The 22,656-nt window shown below is 44.4% G+C and overlaps 1 long non-coding RNA gene across 1 annotated transcript in view; it reads right to left on the reverse strand.

Annotated features, from left to right (window-relative positions):
* Nucleotides 1-18,268, reverse strand: part of LOC115460066 — a 66,054-nt gene extending 47,786 nt beyond the window's left edge. The window contains exons 1-2 of the long non-coding RNA XR_003940366.1: nt 18,162-18,268; nt 17,497-17,606 (exon numbers count right to left, since the gene is read on the reverse strand). This is a non-coding gene — a long non-coding RNA (uncharacterized LOC115460066). The remainder of the gene's footprint in view (nt 1-17,496; nt 17,607-18,161) is intronic.
* Between the last annotated feature and the right edge of the window lie 4,388 nt (nt 18,269-22,656).

The raw sequence follows: 22,656 nt of genomic DNA on the forward strand, positions 1-22,656 counted from the left end.
CTAGTCCTAGTATTTTTGGAAAGCGTGAACAGACGCTTCACATCCACCTGTTCCACTCCACTCATTATTTTATATACCTCTATCATGTCTCCCCTCAGCCGTCTCTTCTCCAAGCTGAATAGCCCTAGCCTTCTTAGCCTTTCTTCATAGGGAAGTCGTCCCATCCCCGCTATCATTTTAGTCACCCTTTGCTGCACCTTTTCCAATTCTACTATATCTTTCTTGAGATGCGGCGACCAGAATTGAACACAATACTCAAGGTGCGGTCGCACCATGGAGCGATACAACGGCATTATAACATCCTCACACCTGTTTTCCATACCTTTCCTAATAATACCCAACATTCTATTCGCTTTCTTAGCCGCAGCAGCACACTGAGCAGAAGATTTCAGTGTGTTATCGACGACGACACCCAGATCCCTTTCTTGGTCCGTAACTCCTAACGTGGAACCTTGCATGACGTAGCTATAATTCGGGTTCTTTTTTCCCACATGCATCACCTTGCACTTGCTCACATTAAACATCATCTGCCATTTAGCCGCCCAGTCTCCCAGTCTCGTAAGGTCCTCTTGTAATTTTTCACAATCCTGTCGCGATTTAACGACTTTGAATAACTTTGTGTCATCAGCAAATTTAATTACCTCACTAGTTACTCCCATCTCTAAATCATTTATAAATATATTAAAAAGCAGCGGTCCTACCACGGACCCCTGAGGAACCCCACTAACTACCCTTCTCCATTGTGAATACTGCCCATTTAACCCCACTCTCTGTTTCCTATCCTTCAACCAGTTTTTAATCCACAATAGGACATTTCCTCCTATCCCATGACCCTCCAATTTCCTCTGTAGCCTTTCATGAGGTACCTTGTCAAACGCCTTTTGAAAATCCAGATACACAATATCAACCGACTCCCCTTTGTCCACATGTTTGTTCACTCCTTCAAAGAATTGAAGTAAATTGGTCAGGCAAGATTTCCCCACACAAAAGCCGTGCTGACTTGGTCTCAATAATCCATGTCCTCGGATGTGCTCTGTAATTTTGTTTTTAATAATAGCCTCTACCATTTTCCCCGGCACCGACGTCAGACTCACCGGTCTATAATTTCCTGGATCTCCCCTGGAGCCTTTTTTAAAAATGGGCGTTACATTGGCCACCCTCCAATCTTCCGGTACCATGCTCGATTTTAAGGATAAGTTGCATATCACTAGCAGTAGCTCCACAAGCTCGTTTTTCAGTTCTATCAGTACTCTAGGATGAATACCATCCGGTCCAGGAGATTTGCTACTCTTCAGTTTGCCGAACTGCCCCATTACGTCCTCCAGGTTTACCGTGAAGTCAGTAAGTTTCTCCGACTCGTCCGCTTGAAATACCATTTCCGACACCGGTATCCCACCCAAATCTTCCTCGGTGAAGACCGAAGCAAAGAATTAATTCAGTCTCTCCGCTACGTCTTTGTCTTCCTTGATCGCCCCTTTTACCCCTCGGTCATCCAGCGGCCCAACCGATTCTTTTGCCGGCTTCCTGCTTTTAATATACCGGAAAAATTTTTTACTATGTTTTTTTGCCTCTAATGCTATCTTTTTTTCGTACTCCCTCTTGGCCTTCTTAATCTGCGCCTTGCATTTGCTTTGACACTCCTTATGCTGTTTCTTGTTATTTTCAGACGGTTCCTTCTTCCATTTCCTGAAGGCGTTTCTTTTAGCCCTAATAGCTTCCTTCACCTCACTTTTCAACCAGGCCGGGTGTCTTTTGGACTTCCGTCTTTCTTTTCTAATTCGCGGAATATGTATGGCCTGGGCCTCCAGGATGGTATTTTTGAACAGCATCCACGCCTGTTGTACAGTTTTTACTCTCTCAGTTGCCCCCCTAAGTTTTTTTTTTACCGTTCTTCTCATTTTATCATAGTCTCCTTTTTTAAAGTTAAACGCTAACGTATTTGACTTTCTGTGTACAGTTACTTCAAGGTCGATGTCAAAACTGATCATATTATGGTCACTGTTATCAAGCGGCCCCAGTACCATAACGTCCCTCACCAGATCATGCGCTCCACTAAGGACCAAGTCTAGAATTTTTCCTTCTCTCGTCGGCTCCTGCACCAGTTGCTCCATAAAGCTGTCCTTGATTTCATCAAGGAATTGTATCTCTGTAGCGTGTCCCGATGTTACATTTACCCAGTCTATATTTGGATAATTGAAGTCACCCATTATTATCACATTGCCCATTTTGTTCGCATCTCTGATTTCTTTTATCATTTCTGTGTCTACCTGCTCATCCTGGCGAGGCGGATGGTAGTACACTCCTATCACCATTTTTTTTCCTTTTATACATGGAATTTCAACCCACAATGATTCGAAGGTGTGATTTGTGTCCTGCTGAATTTGTAATCTATCTGAGTCAAGGCTCTCGTTAATATACAATGCTACCCCTCCACCAGTCCGGTCCACCCTATCATTACGATATACCAGAGAAAGTATAAATGTAATCCGGACCCCCTGCTCCGGTAAGCTTGATCTTTAGCTTTTAGGTGACAGAGTTCCCCTTTTTCCTGTAGTCGAGCCAGGAGAATGTCACCCACTCTGGAGCAAAGGGACAGGACACAGTTCACTATCCTCGTCCCAAGTCTATGCTAGAGATGGGAGGAAAAAAAACTAATTTGTTGGGCTCGGTCAGATTTGAAAGACGCAAGCCTCGGTGTTTACAATAAATTGGTTTTATTCAGTTTTAAAGTTAAACAAAACAGTGAAATATAACTCTTTAAAACCTTAAATTAAGACCCCTTATTTATGCTACAATATTAAATTATTATTCTACAGCAATGTCAGATTTATTTTAACTTGTGCTTTTGTTGTCAACAGGTTAACCCTTCACCTCCCCGCTACAAGATATCAGATAAGTATTATCAGATTAACTATTACTTTCTAAAAGAAATGTGAAGTAATGTTCTCTCAAATTCCCCAAGCTTTCAAGAATTGATACTTTGTGTCGACTTCCTTTTGTTTTTCAGAATCACCCTTAACCCTCCCGTCGGATCCAGGTAAGTATCCCTCTTTTTTTTCTTTTACCCTCTTTCTTTCTTTTTGAAAGTCACTTTCCTTTCCGTGCGTAGCTCAGTCCCACTTCTTGCTTCACACCAAAGGTCTTTCTTGCGTGGGGGCCCGTTGTTTTTTTCCTTAGATGATGCAGCGTCCTCTGTATCTTCTTCCTAAACCTATCTTAAATAACTTAAATAGGAGAAAAACCCTAGCTCCTTACATATATTTTAGGATTTTCCTTACTAAAGGGATCTCTTTATTTAGAAAGACTGGGCCAAAACTAACTTTAAAATCAAAATAATTAAATTTTCCTATTCTAGATTCCCTATGCTATGTTTTTCTTTATATCCTATACTACTGAAGGAGTGACGCAAGTTTTCAGGAACATAGATTCTTTTTCCAATCACACTCTAATGCAGTAAATCACTTCTTAATTTATAAACTTATCAGATAACACATAACCTATATCATATCATTCAAAACATTCAATATATAAATTTCAACACTTTAAATCACACATTCAATTAATTCCCAATAATCTCCACCCCAACAATTCTATTTCCAATTCTAACTTAAATCCTAACTTTCCTAAATCTTCCCCTAAACTATTAAATGATAACACAATCACTCCTTTGCTTAATATAATTTTCCACTGAACTCCCTTCTTACTAATCACCCCTTCCCAAATCCAATTTAATCTAACTATCTTTCCTCTACCTCACACAAAATCCACTCCACCAACACACATCTGCTCTCTTCGCTGTCCCAACTCCTTCTGCCAACCGCCAATGACTCCGTAACCAGGGATACGTAGCTTTCAGTGACATTCCAAGCCCTTCCCAACCAATCAGCCATCTCCCTCAACATTCCGAGCTTCACTGCTGACCGGCGGAATCTTGGCCAGCAGTGCTAAATCCCCATTTTAATTACTGATTTCCCATAGAAAATAATGGGGAAATCAATAATTAAAATAAAAACCCAATTAAACATTTTCCAATCTACCCCAAAATTCCCATATTCAATAACACTTTTATTCCCTACCTGACTGTAATTTCAAAATTTAAATTTAACCCTTTTTAACCCATACCTCACTATTTCCCCCCAAAACCCCTTTTAAAAATCCCAAAAAAATTCAAAAAATATCCCAAAAATTCCAACTCCCCCCTCTAAACCTACCCCGTCGAATAAAAAAAATTAACTCTTTCAGAACCCCTTTAAACAGCACCCTACCAAAAACCCCCACTAAAAATATTCAAATTCAAAATCTAACCCGCCACAAAAATCCCCAAAAATTCCCCGACCCCAAAACTGAAAACCAAATTTAAAAAACTCAAAACCCCGAATTTTTAAAAATAAAAAACACAATTTACACATTTTAAAATTAAATAAATTAAAATTTCGGGTCAAAAGACCCGTTACCTTTTTCAGGATTTTTCCCTCACCAAACGCCTGCCTTCGGTTCCGGTCCCGCTGGTCCCAGTCCAAAAACGGAGCCAAAAAATGAAAAAACGAAAAAACCCTCGGAGCTCCGTCCGAAAATTTAGGCCCCGGCTTGGGCCTAAACGGAGCTCTGGTGCGGCGCGCGTTCCCAATCTGTGCATGAGGCTCGCCGCCTCATGCACACGCGCGCACATCGCGTTCCTCCCGTCTGCCATCTTCTTTTCATCTTCGGCCTTGGAACAGGCCTCCCTCGTCGTTCGGCGCTCCCGGCCATGAAAAACAGCGGCGCCCCCGGGAAAAGAAAAGCCCACTGACCCCATCTGACCCGGAGACATGCCCAAACGTCCCCGGGAGTTAAAAAAAATAACGGCGCCCTCTCTGCAGCGCTCCCATAGCGCGGCCCTTCTTCTTTCGGCCCCAACCAGCCCCAGCAGCGCTCCTCCTCACTTTTCAGCCCCCCGAGCAGCCCCAGCCAATCCCGGAGCCCGAGGTAAGTGAAAAGAAAAAAAAAATATTTATATTTTTCTCTATTTTTAACCTCCTATTACATTCACATATATATTTTCCATTTTGAAGATTATTTAACCCCCAACAACAGATACTACTCAGATTGTTGTGACTCATGATGCAGGTGTTTGCATAGAAGCATGGAATTGTGTCGAGTCTTTCTTCTGAACTTCACCTATTTTGGAGAATTGTTTTTATACAGATCTGTTGGTCTAGTTCTTATCAGGAGGAAGTGGCATTGGGAGGGGATAGATTCACTGGTTCAACCGTGGCCCATGCCAGATCTCCTGTATTTCTTCCTCCCATGGCCCTTGTTGGGCAGGGTTAGTCAGAAACTAGAGAGTTATCAGCTTTTAGTGGTGCTTGGTAGCCCCAGAGTGGTCAAAGAGACCATGGGAGACTGTTGGTAGAGTGTTCTTTTCTGCTTCCCAGCAGGGGACTTCTTTTAGTTTGAGGCTTGATTCTGATGCAGGGTGCAACTCAATTTGCCTTTCAGCATGGCTATTGAAAGGGCAATGTTGTGCAAGAGAGATTATTCTTAACTCTTCACTTCCCAAGTTGTCATCATTTTTTATATGAATAAACACATTTTTTGGTATCCTCATTCGTTCTCCTCACTTTTTTTTTGTTCTATATCTCACGGTTCCATGAGGGTTTGCACCTCCTTTTTGTTGTGGCTTTGGAGCTCTTCAAAATCCACTCAAAACTCACTACCCCAACTGTACACCACTACAATAGCCCTTATGGGTGAAGGGGACACCTATATCTGGGTACAGTGGGTTTCTGGTGAGTTTTGGAGGGCTCACAGTTTCCACCACAAGTGTAACAAGTAGGGGCAGACATGAGACTGGGTCCATCTGTCTACAGTGCACTGTACCAACCATTAGATTACTCCAGGGACCTGCATATTGCTCTAATGAACCTGGCTATTTGGTGAGTATTATTTTTATTTACATTTTTGGGGGGTTGGGTGGGGGTCAGTGAACACTGGGGTTGTAAGGGGGGTCATCCCTAAATCCTTCCAGTGGTTATCTGGTCATTTAGGGCCATGGCTAGAAGGATGCTAGGCTGCATAGAGAGGGGCATAACCAGCAGAAGAAAAGAGGTGTTGATGCCCCTCTACAAGTCATTGGCGAGGCCCCACTTGGAGTATTCTGTTCAGTTTTTGAGGCCGTATCGTGCTAGAGATGTAAAAAGACTGGAAGTGGCGCAAAGAAAAGCTACAAAAATGGTATGGGGTTTACGTTGCAAACCGTATGAGGAGAGACTTGCTGACCTGAACATGTATACCTTGGAAGAAAGAAGAAACAGGGGTGACATGATACAGACATTCAAATATTTAAAAGTTATTAATCCACAAATTAACTTTTTCCAGACATGGGACGTCGGTAGAACTAGAGGACATGAATTGAGGTTGAAGGGGGGCAGACTCAGGAGTAATGTCAGGAAGTATTTTTTCACAGAGAGGGTGGTGGATATGTGGAATGCCCTCCCGCGGGAGGTGGTGTAGATGAAAACGGTAATGGAATTCAAACATACGTGGGATAAACACAAAGGAATCCTGTTTTGAAGGAATGGATCCGCGGAAACTTTGTGGAGATTAGGTGGCAACACCGGTAATTGGGAAACAAAACAAGTGCTGGGCAGACTTCTACGATCTACGCCCTGATCGTGACTGAATAGATAGGGATGGGCTAGAGTGTAAATTTTAAGGGGCTTCGACGTAAGCTTCAGAACTTAGTTCAAGAAGAGTGCTGGGCAGACTTCTACGGTCTGTGCCCTGAGAATGGCAAGGACAAATCAAACTCGGGTATACCTATAAAGTAACACATACCATGTTACATTTTTGTGTCTTATTCATTAGAAAAATGAGTCTAGACCAAAATATTGAAATTTTCGCCATAGATGTTCAAATGTTAGGCATGCCCTAAACCTGCCTTAATCCTGCTTTCAAAATGCCCCTGACACACCCCCTTGTGATGTGGATGCACTGCAGACGAATTGCATAGATAAACGTCTGCAAAATAGGCTTCAAAAATACTGATTTGGATGTTTTGAGAAGAAATTCATCCAAATGGTACTTTATGACACTTTTTGGACATTTTTGTCTTTTGAAAATGAGCCTCGTGAGTAACCTATGGAACTTTGCAAATCTAAGCACTTTGAAAATGAGCCCCCTTTTCTCCTTTTTGGTGTTTTCTTATAGTGCAGCATATATGAAAGAGAGATAATTATATTTATTATTTGAGAAATGCAGACATTGTTTACATGACAAGAAAAGAATTTATTCCGCAACGACTTGTTTGTTTCCTTCATTTGTCAGTTCCGATTCTACTTCATGCAAACTGCTGCCACAATCACTTTTGGGAATATAAGTAAGCTTACCAAAACCTTTTTGATAAGCAAATTCTCAGGGTTTTTTTTTCACTCCATTATATGAAAGCTTAATTAAACTTCAAGAGAGAACCTTAATAACAAGACTAAGAGGCTCATTTTAGAAATAAGAAAACATTTAAAAAATAGCATAACAGGCAGATAAATGTATTTCTTGCAGAAAACCATCTAAAGCGTAGAATCAAACCAATAAAAAAAATGGTCAAGTCTGTTAGCAGCCGAAAACAAGATGTTCCAAGAGGGGGCGTTTCATGGGCATGACATGGGCGGTGTTACATGGTGAATGTTTATTGGCAATATTAGATAGCAAAATGACTTCCTAGGGGCAGAAAGAAAAACGCCCGGAATTAGACTTGCTTTAAAAACGTGTAGGGTAAAGCGAAACCTGTCTTTAGACCCATTTGTGATTTTTCTGAGGTAGAGAGTGGAGAGGTGGAAATGATTGTTTGTGAGAAATAGTGGAGAGCTGTTGAGTATTTGCCCCAGTCTGAATCTTTTGACCCTTACATTGCCAGACTTGCCTCATCTGTGTCTCACCTCTTCAACTCATTTTCCACACCAGCTAGCCTCACCCAGGCACACCCATCCCTTCCTCTGTATCTCATCCTCTTTTCCCACGAAACCCTCACTGTCCCCAAACCCCACACTTCCCATTCTACATTTCTCCCTTCTTGTCTTCTGACTCTCGTTGTTCCTCTGTTTCTTCACTCCCAGTTTGTCACTGTGCTCTGTGGTGTTGCTCTTTGTGTGAGGGCTGTGTGCTGTTCCTGGGAAAGTGAGTGTTTTGTACTGCCGATGTGTGTGTGAGGACTGTTTGCTGGTGCTGGGAGAGTGAGTGCTTAGTGCTGCACCTGTGTGTGTCTGGATTGTTTGTTGGTGGTGTGAGAGTGTTTTTGGTAGCTGGTGTGTCTCTTGACTGTGTGCTGGTGAGGATGCTAGTGCTAAGTCTCATGAGGTGCAGTAGGTAGAGTTGTGCACAGTGTTGTTTCTGGGATCAGCGGTTTGTACCTGCACGGCAATCGTGGATGCACTGAATGCTTTGGTGGCTCATGCCTTGCAGGAGATGGATGAGAGTTTGGAGGGAAGGCCCCAGAGGAGGTATTCCTATCAGAGAATCTTCAGGCTCCATGTCCACTTCCTGGACCTCACTGACCAGGAATGCCTTACTGGGTTTGGGTTTGACAGGGCTACTATTCAGTATCCCTGTGACCAGCAACAACCCCTCCTCAAGCTCAGGATACTCAGGAATAATCCTGTGCTAGTCCACCTGGAGGTCACTGCCTCCCTCACCTTTCTGGCCACTGGAACTTTCCAGTCAGTGCTAGTAGTCAATGCAGGCCTCACCCAACCTATCATCTCCAACTGCCTTGCCCAGTTCTTCAATGCCTTCTTTACCCAAACCTCACAATATTTTACCTTCCCCACTACTGCCCAGGCACTCCAGAAACACATGTCTCAGTTCTATGCCATAGACCAGTTCCCCTCAGTCATAGGTGACATTGACTGCACACAGTCCCCCCTGGGCTCACGAGGAGACCTACAGGAATAGAAAATCATTGCACTCTATGAACATGCAGGTTGTGTGTGATACCCAGGGGGAGACTGAGGATGTGTGTACCCCAGGGGTGTGTGGGTTCCTCCAGAAACTGTTCCTGCTCTTCCTTCCCTGTAGACGGCTCCTGGCTGGTGCCTACACTATTCCGTTGCCATCTGGCCTGCTGAACACAGAGTGAACTCCAGTCTCTGCTTGTCGCGCCTCTCACGCTTGCCGCGCTCTCGGGGACCTTGGCATACTTTCAGGCTTCTTCCCCAGGAGCACGGGGTTGTGAGTCCATAGGCCACTACCGTGGAGCGGCAGTGGCAGGCAAGATCACCTTCCAGGTAGAGATGAAACAAGACTGGACCGGAACCCCGGACTGGAGTTCTACACCGGAACACTCGGAACTGGAACGCACCGGACGGGTGCGCACTGGAGTGGGGCCTGCTGGACTGGACACACTGGAGTGGCCCCACTGGACTGGAACATACAGGAGTGAAACCCGCTGGGCTGGAACACACTGGAGCGGAACTCGCGGAACTAGAACACCATGGACCTAGGCTTCACCTACACTTGACTGCCTTTCCCCGAGGGTTGAGCCCTCAGGTTCTGGCAGCCGGTAGGACTTACAGGAACAGCAGGAATGAAGATCCAGGAGTGCCCCCTGGCACCTAGGCGAAGGCAAGGCAGACAAGCAGGGACTGTCCGGGTTCTGGCAGGATTCAACACAATGACTAGTAAACTGTACCCAGGCTAATAGGAACGCTATACCCAGGCAAACCAGTCATACACAGGAACATACACAGAGCAAACTCAGGAGACTTGGAAGGCTATACACCAGCTAACAACTAAGCTGTGCCCAAGCTAACAAGTCATGCACTGGAAACAAACGCAGAACACTAGCAAAGCTTTACACAGGCTATAAGCCACACGGTGCCTAAGCTGGCTAGTCAAGTAATAGGAACAAACCCAGAGAACTAGCAAAGCTATACACAGGCTACAAGCCAGACGGTGCCTAAGCTGGCTAGTCTATCACTAGGAACCAACACAGAGAACTAGCAGAGCTATGCACAGGCTACAAGCCAGACGGTGCCTAAGCTGGCTAGTCTATCACTAGGAACCAACACAGAGAACTAGCAGAGCTATGCACAGGCTACAAGCCAGACGGTGCCTAAGCTGGCTAGTCTGCACCAGGAACAAACACAGAGAACTAGCAGAGCTATGCACAGGCTACAAGCCAGACGGTGCCTAAGCTGGCTAGTCTACACTAGGAACAATCACAGTCTTGGGATAGTGGCTAGCAAGGGCGGCTAGTCTAACACTAGGAACAAATACAGACTCGGGATAGTGGCTAGCAAGGGTGGCTAGTCTAATACTAGGAACAAACACAGAGAACTAGCAGAGCTATGCATAGGCTACAAGCCAGATGGTGCCTAAGCTGGCTAGTCTACACTAGGAACAATCACAGTCTTGGGATAGTGGCTAGCAAGGGCGGCTAGTCTAACACTAGGAACAAACACAGTCTTGGGATAGTGGCTAGCAAGGGCGGCTAGTCTAACACTAGGAACAAACACAGTCTTGGGATAGCGGCTAGCAAGGGCGGCTAGTCTAACACTAGGAACAAACACAGTCTTGGGATAGCGGCTAGCAAGGGCGGCTAGTCTAACACTAGGAACAAACACAGTCTTGGGATAGTGGCTAGCAAGGGCGGCTAGTCTAACACTAGGAACAAACACAGTCTTGGGATAGCGGCTAGCAAGGGCGGCTAGTCTAACACTAGGAACAAACACAGAGAACTAGCAGAGCTATGCACAGGCTACAAGCCAGACGGTGCCTAAGCTAACTAGTCATGCACTGGAAACACACACAGAGAACTAGCAGAGCTATGCACAGGCTACAAGCCAGACGGTGCCTAAGCTGGCTAGTCTAAACGAACACAGAGCACTAGCAAAGCTATGCACAGGCTACAAGCCAGACTGTGCCTAAGCTAACTAGTCATGCACTGGAAACAAACACAGAGAACTAGCAGAGCTATGCATAGGCTACAAGCCAGACGGTGCCTAAGCTAGCTAGTCTAAACAAACATAGAACACTAGCAAAGCTATACACAGGCTACAAGCCACACGGTGCCTAAGCTAGCTAGTCTAACAAACATAGAAACTCACACAGAGCAAACACTGAAACCGTGTACAGAGCACTCTATACACCAGGACCTTTAGATGAGATGCAAAGGCCAGGACTGTAGTCTTCAAGTGATTAATAAAGCCCTTCAACACCAGAGCCACAGCTGCAGCAATCACCTTGCAACCAAACAGAGGCTTGACACACAGAGCAGTCATCCCATAGGAAGGAACAGCGGGAGCCATCTTGGATACTGGCAAAGAGGAAGAGGCGGCAGCCATCTTGGAAGAGGCATAGCCCACACAGGTGAGGTTCAGTAGGGCAATCAGCACACAGAGCCAGAGAGAACCTAAGACAGACACAGACACAGAGACAAGCAGCAGCCAGCACAGACACTGGCTCCCAGAAACAGGGTAAGTCTGAGGGTTGTCACGGCTACGGACGGGACACTGCTATGGCTAAGGACACCTGCTGCTTACTACATGACTGGTTGCTATTGTGAGAGAACAGACATGTGTACAACAGTTCTTTTCCCTCCTCATGTATATATATCTGCCATGGTTGTATCTAGTTTGTTTCCCTTTCCTTCTCTCTAATAGCCACCTGTCAGTATGTAGATATGAATGAGCTGTTTGCACATCTTCCCAAGCCCTCAGCCTTGCTGGTTGTAGGCAAGGAAGCATGCAGAACAGAGAGTAAAGTCTAGTCTAGGCATTGCCTATGCACACGTGCTGGTTAGCTAATATGAGGAGTCAACATACCTTAATTTTGAGTAGCTCTATGCAGTCTGTCAAAAGGGTGTGGGACTGCAGGGTGAAGAGGGATTATGGGGTTGGTCTCCTGCTGCATGTTATCAGGAACAGACAGGGTAATGCTTAGATTAGGATAATTGTGGTCAGCATCAGTAGATGTGGCTACCTTCTTGGGGCCAGCAGTATAAAATGTCTACCCAGAATCTTTGGCAAGGGACACCTGTGATAGGAACATGGTTTCAGCCTCCAGCATGGAGCTGGATTGGGAGACCAGCATACTAGGTTTGCACAAATGTTTATGTCATGGACCATGCAGCCCCATCAACCCCAGCTTTCCCTCAGACCATATATCTGTTGGCAGCATCAGTATATGATAATGGGCAGATTGTGAACCCCCAGGGGCCAGATGGCTACAGAGTACAACGGTGATGTAGGTGGGCAGTCTGCCCCATACTGTGACCCACAATGCTGTTTCTGTGACCTGATTTGTATTCTTATGTCTAGGTAACAGTAGCTGTATTAATAGTTAATCTCCTTTGTTCATTTCATCTTCAAACCTTTCTCCTAATCCCCAGAGGGACACTAGCTGAGCTCATGGCTATAGGGCTTCTGGAAGTGGGATCCTTCCTGAACTTAGTCTACAGGCCAGATATTGCCATGCCAGATCCTGGGGGCAGACCAGCCCTTCTGTTGGTGAGGAGCTGTCCCTGGAATCTGTCAGAAAGAAATGTGCATGCATCAGCCACATTCCCTGCACATGTCTCTCAGACATTTGTCTTGGCGATCTCCTCACCAACTGAGGGACCTGGCAGGGCAATAGCCAGCCTCATGAGTCAGCTGGGGGAACGGCCTCACTCCCAGGTGCTCTACAACCATGATCTGGAAGAAAAGAATGGTAAAGAAGACTGCAGTCCTCCATGCTTCCCTACCCCCACTCTCGGGGAACTATGTAGCAGCCTGCACAAACTTTACACCTTTGTCAAGTGCTATGGTGGGCAACCTTTATCGCTAGCTGTGACAGGCCCTAAGACATTTGCCATCACATCATTTTGGCCTACTGGAGGCACAGCATAATGGTTTGTGGTGTGGCCTGGGATCCTGGAGAGGCAAGCTTTGAATCTCACAGGGCCTTCTTCTGCTGCAGGACACATTAGATCCCTATCCATTAGTACAGCCCTCTGGTCGAGCACTTGGCATTCAAGGAGAGTTGCTCTGATTGTGGACACTGAGAGCTTTTTGGCCACTTCTCTCCCTGTCCACAACCCTTTCCTTCACCTTCTGTTTCTACAGTTTCCTTTTCCCAGGGCTTGCCTAGTAGTGTTGGCACCACAGCACTTGTCAGCCTTGCATATCAAGAAGTCAACATATCTTTTACAGATTGGAGACACAAACTTTGTATGCCAAAAACTGTACTCATTGTATTTCTACCAAATAAACACTAAAAGCTATATACATATTGGTTATTGTTTCTTGGCCTCATTGAGGCTGCCACTGGTTCTGATGGAACATCCTCAGCTCAGCCACAATCTGGGCCAGCAGGTGACAATGTATGACTGAGACTTGCAGTAGGAGCTGGACTTGGGTGTATGGGAGGGTGGGCCCACCAACAGGCATGTAGCTGTTTTATGGGAGCCCTCAGCTGATATGCCCTCCAGTGTAGCTGCTGGGGGAGGGGGCTAGTCCTGCATCCCTTCTTCCCCCTCTAATAGGGGCATGTCCCTACAGAGGCCCTCAGCCTCCACAGGTTGTGGGGGAGTTGCATCTCTCAGTGCGAAGGGTCCATTGTAACCTCCTCTTATGCTCTCTTGGGAGCAATCTGGTCCTGGGCAGGCTCTTTAGCAGCTGGAGGATGCCCCGTGTGCATAAAAGGTTTACAATTGAGATCAACACATCCTACATGGCTTGCATAGTGGTGCAGCTAGCTATCAGGAAGCAGTGACATGGATGACTGAGGGCAGTTGTTGTTAGCTGGGGGACATGTCTAAGGTGTAGCAGCAACAACTCTCCTGGCCAAATTCAAGCATGAAATAGTCACAGGTAAAAAGCATACTTCTCCTTCAATTTGACATGTCGAGCGCATTCGACATGGTAAACCACAATATACTACTAAGACTCCTAGACCACTTCGGGATTGGTGGAAAGGTACTTAGCTGGATCAAAGGTTTCCTAACCACCAGAACATACCAAGTAAAATCAAATACAAACATATCACCACCGTGGAAAGCAGACTGTGGAGTACCTCAAGGATCCCCATTATCATCAATACTCTTCAACATAATGATGATCCCACTGGCCAAATTTAAGGCTTCAACCTGTTCATCTATGCAGATGATGTCACAATCTACATCCCCTTCAAACACGACCTGAAAGAAATCACTAATGAAATCAGACGTGGTCTGAACACCATGGACTCATGGGCAAATTCATTTCAACTGAAGCTGAACACTGAAAAAACACATTGTCTCATCTTATAATCCCAACACAATAATTACAAACCCACAACCATAAACACCCCAGACCACACCCTACCTATTTCAGACAGCCTCAAAATACTCGGCGTTACAATTGACCGTAATCCTACACTGGAGAGCCAAGTAAAGTCCACTATAAAAAAAATGTTCCACTCAATGTGGAAACTCAAACGTGTAAAACCTTTCTTCCCGAGCGAAATATTCCGTAACCTAATACAATCAATGATACTAAGCCATGCAGATTACTGCAATGGAATATATGTGGGATGCAAAGAACAACTCACAAAGAAACTCCAAACAGCCCAAAACATAGCAGCCAGGTTGATATTCGGCAAAACACGATTCGAAAGTGCCAAACCCCTCCGAGAAAAACTGCATTGGCTCCCAATCAAAGAACGTATCACCTTCAAAATCTGCATTCTGGTCCACAAGATTATCTACGGTGTAGTCCCCGAATACATGACAGACCTCATAGATCTACCAACCAGTAACAGAACCAGATCATCACGATCATACCTGAACCTCCACTACCCACACTGCAAAGGACTCAAATACAAAACAACCCATGCATCCAACTTCTCCTATATAAGCACACAACTATGGAAAGCACTACCAAAAGCCGTGAAAACAATTTACGACCACCTAAACTTCAGGAAATCACTAAAAACATATCTGTTCAATAAGGCGTACCCTACCAACCCAATATAAATGCCTCAACTCAGCAACACAGCAAAACCAAAGATTGTATTGGACACTATGTAACCTCCCCCACCTTCAACCCCCAATTTGCCTGAAACTTACCTACCTTATCCGCCCTTAACATCACATTATATTTGTCTACCTCATTCGACCTTAACATCACACTGTGTTCTTTTACCGGACTTGGCGAACGCCTTTACGGTACTATGTAAGCCACATTGAGCCTGCAAATAGGTGGGAAAATGTGGGATACAAATGTAACAAATAAATAAATAAGATAACATAGCAGGGAACTACTACTACTACTATTTAACATTTCTAAAGTGCTACCAGGGTTACGCAGCGCTGTACAATCTAACAAAGACGGACAGTCCCTGCTCAAAGGAGCTTACAATCTAAAGGACAAAAAAGTGCAGTCAATCAAATTGGGGGCAGTCTAGATTTCCTGGATAGAGGTACAATGGTTAGGTGCCGAAAGCGACATTGAAGAGGTGGGCTTTGAGCAAGGATTTGAAGATGGGCAGGGAGGGGGCTTGGCATATGGGCTCAGGGAGTTTATTCCAAGCATAGGGTGAGGCGAGGCAGAAAGGGCAGAGCCTGGAGTTGGTGGTGGTGGAGAAGGGTACTGAGGAGGGATTTGCCCTGTGAGCGGAAGTTACGGGTAGGAGCGTAAGGGGAGATGAGGGTAGAGAGGTAATGAGGGGCTGCAGATTGAGTGCATTTGTAGGTTAGTAGGAGAAGCTTGAACTGTATGCGGTACCTGATCAGAAGCCAGTGAAGTGACTTGAGGAGAGGGGTGATATGAGCATATCGGTCTATGCGGAAGATAAGATGGGCAGCAGAGTTCTGAATGGATTGAAGGGGGGATAGATGGTTAAGTGGGAGGCCAGTGAGGAGTAGGTTGCAGTAGTCAAGGTGAGAGGTGATGAGAGAGTGGATGAGAGTTCGGGTGGTGTGCTCGGAGAGGAAGGGGCGAATTTTGCTGATGTTATAGAGAAAGAAGCGACAGATCTTGGCTGTCTGCTGGATATGGGCAGAGAAGGAGAAGGAGGAGTCGAAGATGACTCCGAGGTTGCGGGCAGATGAGACGGGGAGGATGAGGGTGTTGTCGACTGAAAGAGAGAGTGGGGGGAGAGGAGAAGTGGGTTTGGGTGGAAAGACAATGAGTTCGGTCTTGGCCATGTTCAGTTTCAGATGGCGGTTGGACATTCAGGCAGCAAGGAACTGATATTAGATGTGTTTTTCCTCTGAGAGGGTGGTTTGGCTATGGGCATGAAAGAGTTCTGGCCCTGTTAGAGGGCCCTGGGTGAGCAGGCACTGACTGGGAGGTAGGATGGCAGTACACTGTTCCATGGATGAGATCATTGTTACCGTTTTTATTAGGGATATGGGTGAGTGTGTGTGCATCCCTATATCTTTGTGTCCTACAGTTAGGTGGGAGCAAAAGAGGAGTGGGAACGGAACAAGGCTCTTCAATGAACAGACCGGAGATGTTCAAAATTCGAAGTATAATTTATTAAATGAAGACTTTGAATTTTGAACGTCTCTTGTTTGTTCATTGAAAAGCTTGATTCTGTTCCCACTTTTCTTTTGCTCCTGAGATTACCCATGGGACACTGTTGTTCTTTATCCACTCTGGTGGATTTGTTGCTCCTACAGCTGGGTGGGAAATGGCAGGAGACCCTATCATAGCTGCCCATCCTTCTGGTCACCTTTACTGGGACCCCAGGAGAAAGGCAATTAACAGATTACAAGTTTGAAATCTTAGCTTTTGGCGGCATCTATCTGTGGGGTATTGATGCTAGCTGTTTTAGGGCCCTGACTGATGGTGGTGGGTGCACATCACCGCATGATTTGTGCCCAAACTTTGGGAGTGCCCAGGGGAGAAGGGAAATGTGCACATAGGTGGGAGTTTCCATAGCAGGAGTTTGAGACCTACTATAATGTGGAGATTTAAGGGCTTCCAGCTTGGGCCTTGAGGGATGCCTCACAGAGCAGCATACCAACCTTTGGAGCAGACAATGGTATATCAAATGAGTGTGGGTTAGGGGGCATGAGACACTATCCATTTGGGGGGGGGGGCAATTGATGTTGTGATGGCCCTCTATGGTCAGTGTACTGTCCTCCTTGAAAACTCCTTTGTCAAATGTGTGTTTGGCATAGTGGTTAGAGCTGTGCTCTCTGAATGCAGGGACATAAGTTTAATTCCCACTGTGCCTGTTTCAGGTTACTGTTTTATTTCCATTGCCATGTAGCAGCTGCATTGTGCTAGGTAGGTGTGTGGGACACACTGGGCACTTTTGTATTGGTTGCTGGAGGATGCTGACCAAAGGGCTTTCCCCTCTTCCCTTTTCCTTTCCATGTTATCTCATAGGTTGAGGGTTGGCTGCTACATATTCTAGTAGATATGGGGGTTGTGGGCACACTGTAACAATGGTAGGTGCATACTACTACTACTACTATTTAGCATTTATATACAAAGCATCAGGCCATTATCAGGGTCAGAGCTGTTATAGAGGTGCTATGTCTGTGGTACTTACATTGGGCCCTGATGCGCTCCCTCATGAATTAGATTAGGGTGGGGTCTTCACGCCAGACATGCTTGTACCAGTGCCAGAGTGACTCAAAGTCCTTGTGTATCCCAAAGCATCTGCAAAACACAAGTTGATGAACAAGGTTCATTCTTCTTGGCATCACGTACATTATTATTTTTTTACAACATGCTCCTCACATAGCCTGTGACAGATAGCAATTGTCAGGTGTTGTGTGAGCTAAGGTGGCCATGGGGACAGAGGGTGGCATGGTGGCTTTTCTGTGGAGCATGTGCACTGTTGCTGGGAGGTGGAGATGGGCAGTGGGGTAAAGCAGATATACCTTTGGGTGGATCAATGGACTTTAGTCAGTTGCTGCCAATGTTCCCATTGGTATGTAGGTGTGGGCCAGGATGTGTGTGAGGGGAAGTGGTCCAAATATGTGCAGCCTCTCATTTTAGCATTGCATGGTTAGTGGAGAGGGGCCCCATAATTAGTTGTTATTGGATATTCTATACATTCTGATTTCAGCACTGTTTTTTTTTCTGTTCTTATAAAAAAGCAATAACATGTATTGCAACAACAAAGGGACGTCACTGTATGTGACCCTGCTTATGTATGGTGCTTGCATATGAGTGGTGCTGTGATCCTGGGGGACAATACTTCACACTCACCTTTCCAGGCTGTTCCTTATTGATCTCCATGTCCTCATGGAGACATTGTGTGGGGGCAGTTGGTGGTGGTGCTTCATAATTTGTCTCCTGTGGAGGACCAGTAGTTCTTTCTCCTGAAAAGAGAAAATTGGCTCTCTTTATAGTGACATAGCTGTGCCTACTGAGGAACATTCCTCCACGTGCAGAGGTATATATGCATGATTTGCGTGTGGAGGAAACACCCTGCTGTTGGAGAGGATGTTTTCTCGACGCAGGGACCAGTACCACTGCTGCATGTTTTACATAGTGTATTTTTTATTGGCAGAAACATTTATCTCCCAACGCCTATGATGTTTGCGGTACGTCCTCTTTCAAAACATTTTTTTTGTGTATTTTTGAATATCGGAAATCGTTTCGTTTTTTTTTTTTATTCCATTACCGGCTTTGGTTTTTAAACAGTTTCAGATAGACGTTTATTTCTCCACTTAAACGTCATATTGAAAATGCCCCTTCACATGACACAATTTCAAAAGTCAAAAGAATAACTCATTCAAGCAACCTGAAGTGTGCCAGCATGGAATGCCAAAGTAAATTATGTTTGGAGCTTTAGGACTTCTGAGTGCCAAAAGAGTTACTGTGCAGCCATGAGGATAAGAAATGATCACATTGGCTGAGCTGTAAGGTAAATTTGTTATGTGTTGGATGTGGAGTGCTGAGCTAAGTAAATAGGCATGTGAGCCTGTCACCCAAATAGGGAGTACACATTGCATCACACACTGAACTAGCATGTTAATCATCAGCTTTAGGATGTGTCTGCCAGGTGCTACATAGTGCACATCTAACTTAAGTCATTGGTTGCTTTTTGTTTGCTTTTGTGAAGTAAGATCTACAATATATATATTACCTACCTTATCCCTCTTTCACTGGAGATATCATAAAACCTGACAGAAAATCTTCCCACACCTATTCATGTGCCCATTCGATAGGCCAAGATTTGTTATTTGCTATCAACTTTCACTTAGCAAAATTCGACCTAATTTGCCAAGCTGGCACAGACAGCTGGAGCTGCAGCGTGAGTCAGACAGCTCATGTTATGTGTTGTGCATTTTTATCCTAGTCATTTGAGCTAATTGAGTCAAATGATAGTGTCACAGGACTTACAGGAAATCTAGAGGATTTCTTCTTCTGCCTAAGCTGATCATCTCCCATCAATGAATGCTGTTGATCATTATCAATGGTAGGCTGTTGCCAGAAAAATAATCAACAGCATTATATGTATCTCTATAGCAGTGCGTACCTTCTTCCAGTTTTCTCTGCTGATGTCATTTTGCTGGTATCTCTTACTGTCTTCTTTTATTGCCCCTCACTTCTCAGCAGTATTTGATAATAACATACCATCACTTACTAAACTCATGAACTGTTGTGCATATTTTTAAATGTTTATGTAAGACCCTGTGGGAAACCTGAGTGATGCATCAGCATTTCTGGCTAGTGGTTTGTCCCAGAATGCATAGCTTCACTTTCATGAACTCTAGATTAGATGTTTGCTAGGCTAGTATTTTCCCCCCCCAAAATTAGCTTCTGGAATGTGTTAAGAATTTGTTGAAATTGACATAAGGAGGGCAATATTCAGCAACTCAGTGAATGGACCAGCTATTTGGAAGGACTTATTGGGATATATGTCTGTCATCAAAAATATAATGAGCCCTATGTGCCAAAGTGTGAAATGACTGCACAAAAATAGTTTAAAAAAATCAACTGGAAATGTGCAAAAACACCGAAGTTCAGCCATTTCCCCCCAGATTCTATATATCGCACCTAGCGTTCCACGCCGAAATCCAAGCATATTCTATAACAACACGCGAAACTTAATTGGCGCATTTTAACAGCATGTAACAAGCAATAATGAGCACTAATTGGCAATAATAATATTTACGCACATAACTGGCTAAGTATGTCTTGTAGCGCTATAGAAATGCTAAATAGTAGTAGTAGTAGTAATGTGCAGAGCAAAAAAGGTTGTAGTTATGGGCTGGGAAATTGGTGTTTCATGGGTGTTCCAAATTTACACACACTTATAGAATATGCCCCTCTGCGCCTAAATCTACACACTGTTATTTATGCCATATCAACTAAGCACATTCTATATACCTCACCTAACTCTAGATCCCACTTAAAGAGTATTTATTTTATTTTTGTTACATTTGTACTCCGCGCTTTCCCACTCATGGCAGGCTCAATGTGGTAGGCAATGGAGGGTTAAGTGACTTGCCCAGCGTTACAAGGAGCTGCCTGTGCTGGGAATCAAACTCAGTTCCTCAGTTCCCCAGGACCAAAGTCCACCACCCTAACCACTAGGCCACTCCTCATATGCTACTTCTGCATGGATTTTTCAGGTGCCATTTATATAATCTAGCCCTTTATCTATTTTTTGTTTGTTTTTTGCATAAAGCACACTATTTTGATGTAAAGTCACTTTTCAAAATAAAAGAAAGTTTGAAATAACAGACATTTGCATGAGGCCTAATTTGCAGAAAGGTTTATGTAGTATATTGCATTTATGAGCTGCTGCAATGCAAAAAAAAATGTAAAGCAGCTCACTTCAAATATCGGTTGGAGTATCTATATATTATATGATGATTAGGGATTCTATTGTTAATGTACAATACAGTGCATTCACCATGCCAATATCTGAGTACAACGCCAGTTGATACTGTAGCAAAGTCAGCCATTTCTCTATGGATTTACAGAGTGTGCCTGAATTTTATAAATGAAGGAGGTAATATTGAGCCCACAGTAGTAAGTGGCTTGTGAGCCACTCACAGCTGCAGGCTGAACTAACCTCAAATATTTAGTGATGTGGCATGTGCAGCTCCTGGCACTGAATATCAAGGTATGTGTCTGACCCAGAAGTTAACCAGGCAATGGACAATATTCATAAAAACATAAGGATAGCTATACTGGGTCAACCAATGGTCTATCTAGCCCAGTATCCTGCTTCCAGCAGTGTCCAATTCAGGTCACAATACCTGGCAGAATCCCAAATAGTAGCAAGATTCAGGCTACTGATCCCAGGGACAAGCAGTGGTGCCTGGTTAACTTGGTGCCTAAAATTAGGACAGGCTTTTCAGTGTCCTAACTTTATGCACTGTCTTAGCTGGTTAGTGGACTAAACATAGCTGTCCAAGCCCTGCCTCCAGATTGCCCCTAGTCTGGCAAGTTAGGGAATGGTAGCAATGATATTCAGTGGCACTAGTGGTTAAGTGCCATTGAATATCGGCAACTAGCTAGATCAGCTGAGTTTAACTGGGCAGGAGCCTCTCCTACCCAGTTAAACCCCTTTAAATATCAACCCCATAGTGACTCTTAGTTGATATGTGCTCTCCCTACCTGTACCTCAGGACTGCTTTGCAGCACAAACTCCATCAGTGCTAGATCCCTGTACCTGAGTAATGTGTATGCTCTTTGGCTACTCTCTGTCTCTAAGCTTGATAAGATTAATTCTTTCCCCTTTGAAGCCTACATCTTCCTAACACAAATTTTTCTCCCTCTTTAATCCAAGTGAGAAATGGGAAGAAAATAATGCTGCTCTCAGATTCATGATGACATCATCAGCAATGGGTTTTGAGAAAAGTGAGACTGGGATAGTCTTGTTTGGTTGCTTTTTATAAGGAACTCCTTTTTTCCTCTGTTCCCAAGGTGTCTCCACTCTTTCTGACTGTTAGACTCAGCAGGTCTCCAACCAGTGATCTTCAGGAATAGAGGCTGGAGACCACATATAAGGCCATAGGAGTTGCACATGCAAAGTAGAAATAGTGAATTATTATCCTATGTGCAGTAGAATGAGAGACATGCTCTAGGAAGACCTCATTGGATCATCATGGAGTATGTCCTTTATAAGAGATCAAGTGCTGGTCCAATGGGTTCCTTTAGGCCTAGCTCTTGGCTTCTTATGCCCAGAGGGTATCCTTTTACTGGCTTTAACCATAACTGTGCAACCCCTATGGCTTCAGTTGTCAGTCTCTGGTCTATATCCTCCTTTACCACATTGATACAGCCAGAGGATTCTTTGGCAGACTCTCCCATATCAATTTTAGGTGATGGTGATGACACCATGCCTTCAGGATCCTCCTGTTATCCTTCTCTTCCGCCTTCTCTTCTACCTTGATTGAGAAAAGCCCCAATTTGAAAGAGTCCAGGCCCTAATGGAGTACCCAACTTTTGGCTCAAACCATAGTATCCCTCTACCAAGATTTAACAACGTGCAAAAATCAATTGGTCAGATTGACAAAATTAGCACTACAATGGTTTTTAATAACAAAAACACTTCTTTCAAAAGGAGACACAACTAACATCTTCAAACTACCACTTCATTACTTGTTTAATTATAGTTTACAAATTGTTCACAGTACTATAGGAACTGCTGCAGAGTGTGAATAAGTCTCTTCTTCAGATGTTTAAAATTTTTCAGAATGTGACTTAAAGAATTTATATTAATACTTATCTAACAAAGTGG

The sequence above is a fragment of the Microcaecilia unicolor genome, chromosome 1 (genome assembly GCF_901765095.1).
Source record: "Microcaecilia unicolor chromosome 1, aMicUni1.1, whole genome shotgun sequence".
Taxonomy (NCBI): Eukaryota; Metazoa; Chordata; class Amphibia; order Gymnophiona; family Siphonopidae; genus Microcaecilia; species Microcaecilia unicolor.